Source organism: Elephantulus edwardii, unplaced genomic scaffold (genome assembly GCF_000299155.1).
Source record: "Elephantulus edwardii isolate Elephantulus edwardi_28Jun2011 unplaced genomic scaffold, EleEdw1.0 scaffold00018, whole genome shotgun sequence".
NCBI lineage: Eukaryota > Metazoa > Chordata > Mammalia > Macroscelidea > Macroscelididae > Elephantulus > Elephantulus edwardii.
Window position 1 is genome coordinate 4159918 of NW_006399768.1, and position 3794 is coordinate 4163711.

Sequence of the window (3794 nt, forward strand, 5' to 3'; positions counted from 1 at the left end):
ACACACACACACACACACACACACACACACCCTTTTCCCAGGAATAGTTCTCTGAGACCCTAGCCCACTTCCCTGTTTTGAAGGAAGCGTCTGTAAGGACCCCCTTCCCCAAGTCCCTTGTTCTTAGTGGGGGATGGTCTTCTGCTTGAGAGCAAGCCCAGCTCTTTCTTCTCAAAAAACTGTCTTTCTTGGCCTGCACTAGGGTCTGTCCTTCCCCAGCGACCTTACAATATCCTCCCATGAGATTAACTGCTTCTGAAAATCCACTGGAAGGTAAACAATGAGTTAAATCTTACTCCACAGAACACAACCACAAAAATTTACAATGTGATTACATATTGACTGAATTTAATTTGGGCCCTCTTTAGTCCCAAGAAGAGTCCTTGATCAATAACTTCACCTGTGTTCAAGGCTCCAGGTGAGAAGAGATTGGTACCCAAAATCCTAGAATAAATTAAACACACCTAGAAAACCCTCAGCTGACAATCCAGTGTATGATTACAGATGGTTTAAAAGTTAGCATTTAAAGAAATGTTGATTTCTCTTTCAACCTCTTTCAGCCTTTATTACTTATTCATTAATTCAATATATTTTTAAATTGATTGCAGTGTGCCAAAACCATGTTAAACTCCAACAATTAAAAAGAAATGTGAGTGTACACTTACTTTGAAAGAATTTAGGTCAAATCGCTGCCTAGTGAATTACTGTTTTGTTCAGGTGTAGTTAAGTCAGCTCCAACTCATAAAGGCAGCATAGTGACACTTAGCCTGATGCTGTGTAATCCTCAGGCTCTCAGCTGGGTTTATGTCCATGAATTCACCATAGTTTACAGTCTACTCTATGGGGCAGAATGCTTTCATCCCATATTCACAGTAATTCAGGACATACACTATAGCTTCTTCCGTAGTCACTCTTCCGTGAATTTTTTTTTCTCCTCGTTTAGTCTTTTGCTAATTTCCTAAATTGCTTTCTTTTCTTCTGAAAGATTCCAAATCAGCACACACAACAAATGAATATATGTAATCATACCATGAGACTTTCCATGCAATTTGCCTTAATCTATACTGTAAGCCAAGACAATTGTTTTTTCTTTTCCTTTGGAGAAAAAGAAAAAAAAGAAAAAAAAAGGATCTCTGAGGTTGAGCAGTGTGTCTCCTGTGGTTCCAAATGCTTGAACCCACCATCAAAAAAATGTGAACAATCGCCTCCCATTATAATTCACAACCTCAGAAATCCAATAGAAAGTCCTTTAGAGTCAGAACCAACCCCACAACAGTGATTTGAAGTTTTTCATACTTCTATCTTATGTTATTGTTTTACCTGTTTTAACTAACCAGTCAATTTTCACCATTTCCTGAGAAATTTGCTTTTTTTTCTTTACATATTAATCAATAACTTCTACCATGAGCCATGCACCCTACTAGCTAGAATGTACATTTAAAAAAAAAAAGGAAATCAGTGGAAAACCTTGAATCAAGCACAACTGAGATGAATATATTGACCATTATATTAAAATAGGAAAATGTAAAACTACAGTAAGAATTTCCAAAGTAAAACTTAAAATTCACTTATTTCCTTCTCATAATGTCATGGCAGGCAAAGCTTTTCCTTTTGCATATGAGTCTACTGATTGAAATAAAACTACAGGTGCATTAGTCACATCCATAATGCATTGCCAATGATTGGATTCTTTTCTATTTGAATAAGAATCTAAAGACACTTTGCAGGTGCCTTAATGCAGCAAGTCAATTCTTCCGCTTTATACGATTGACCCATTCTTTTATACTTACCTCATCCACATCTAATTTCACAGCCTTTATTTTTTTTAATTGATGCCTCAAACATTACAAATTTTTCAGATTAGTTTTGACATGAATAATAAATTTTTCTCTTTTCATAAGTATGTCTCCTTATATTAAGGAATATGTAATTAAATTACATGATTACAGTAAAAACTAGTACAGTCATATTTGGGAGGAAATATATTCAAAGACTTTGTGGTAATTATGTGGCTATAACTACTGTACTTAGGAACAAAAGTGTGCAGATATTTTCATTATATCCTAGAATCAATGTATTTAACACAGGCCTCCATATATGAGCATCTTTATGAACACCATATATATGAGCATTCCTTTACAGAAGGAATGGAGAAAGTTGAACTCATGAGTGAAAATTACTCATGCCTTCTATTGAGTTTCCAAGGCTATGAATGTTGATGAATCTCAACCATGGGTTGACACTGCCCATCTTGATTCCTTGGAGTGGCTAGTAGATTTGAATCACAAGAGAGGCATGGTCTTTGGGTTAACAGTACAACTCCCTACAGATGAGACTACCAGAGGTCCCCAAAGAAATGGAGTTGCTTTTAAGTACCTTCGCATCAGAACTTATCATAGCTGACTCTCCAGCAGATTTTCAGAGGCAGGAGATCACATGGGAGAGATTGCCTATCTTTCTCCCATGAAGGAATGGAAAGCAGTAGTTAATAAATTAAACTGATTGTATGCATGGAGTCAGTTCTTGCTCTCTAAAGTCTTCAGTCTAATAAAAGAGATGGGGCAAAGTTCATGGAACAGAGAGGCAAGTGTTCACATGCCTTTGTGATGAGAAAACGTCCTCACTGGTTCAGTTCAGGTCTGGAAGGAGGCTATCACTCTGGTCCTTTTCTCTACCCCATACCCCAATCTCCTGATCTCTGTCCTGGGGCTGAGATGTAGCCGAGACTGTTAAATGAGTGTTTTAAATGTGTCTGCAGGGAAAGTCACCTTGGAGAAGAGCTCTTTCCTCTGTCTCTTGGTCTCTGTCCACTATCCTCCAGACTGACTGTCTTCCTCTCCTGCTTTTTTGAGTTGTCACTTTTTTTCCCCTGCTTGAAGGTTCAATCTTTCTGGGGTTTCTTGGAATTTTCCTTTCAACATTGATATGACTGGGAAAGGAAAATGCTCCTGGAGAGATAAAAGAAGGAGGAAAACACATTGAATACAATCAAATTAATGTTTCTACTCAAATATATGCAGACAAATACACTCCACTTAGAAGAAATTAAAAACTCCTGAGATTTTAATAGGCAGCATCCCATTTGTGCTCCATAATTATATAAGGGGAAGCTCTAGAGTCATAGTCCTCAGCGAGTTGCCCTGCTAACTTAAAAGCTGCACCTTCCACCGGTTCAAGTCTACCAGATAAAGGTGGACAGTCTCCTTCTGTTGAGATATGCAACCTTGTGGAGGGTGACTGTGTTTCAGAATCAACTCAGTAGCAGCACATTTTTGAATAGTTTAATCATATAAGGTGGTTCTGGTACCATTGTAGATAAGGTATTTTAACTGCTAAACAAGTGGTTTAAATCCACCAGCCCCTTCCTGAGGAAAAGATGAAGCAGTCTCCTTCAATGAAGATATGCAACCTAAAACACCGTGCAAGCACTTCTACTCTGCTTTATGAAATAACTTAGAGTAGGAATAAATTCAAAAACTGGATTTTCTGGTGTGTTTGGGGTCTTTTTTTTAGGAGGAAGAGGCAGTGATTAATGCGATAAAGTACCCCTGGATAATACAAAACAATTTTTTTACCAACAGAAAGATTTCTAGCTCAAACCCACATAGCAAGTACTTCCTCTGTAAGTAAGACCTAGTGATCTGCTTCTTCAAGATCAATCATAAAAAGCCTATGCGGCTGATTCCCTCTAACATGTGGGGTTACCAGGAGCCAGAATCGATTCCACACCAACAGTAATTTTTTTGTTTGGTAATGACTTACATGAAATGGACTGGCATGGGGCATTTTGAGTC

The 3794-nt window shown here is 37.8% G+C and overlaps 1 protein-coding gene and 1 pseudogene across 1 annotated transcript in view; one reads left to right on the forward strand and one right to left on the reverse strand.

The window, feature by feature from the left end:
• The window catches only part of LOC102873854, a 7877-nt pseudogene extending 6526 nt beyond the window's left edge, over positions 1-1351 (reverse strand).
• GALNTL6 (UDP-N-acetyl-alpha-D-galactosamine:polypeptide N-acetylgalactosaminyltransferase-like 6) overlaps positions 1-3794 on the forward strand; it is a 2113891-nt gene that overhangs the window by 1891808 nt on the left and 218289 nt on the right. The window lies entirely within an intron of this gene.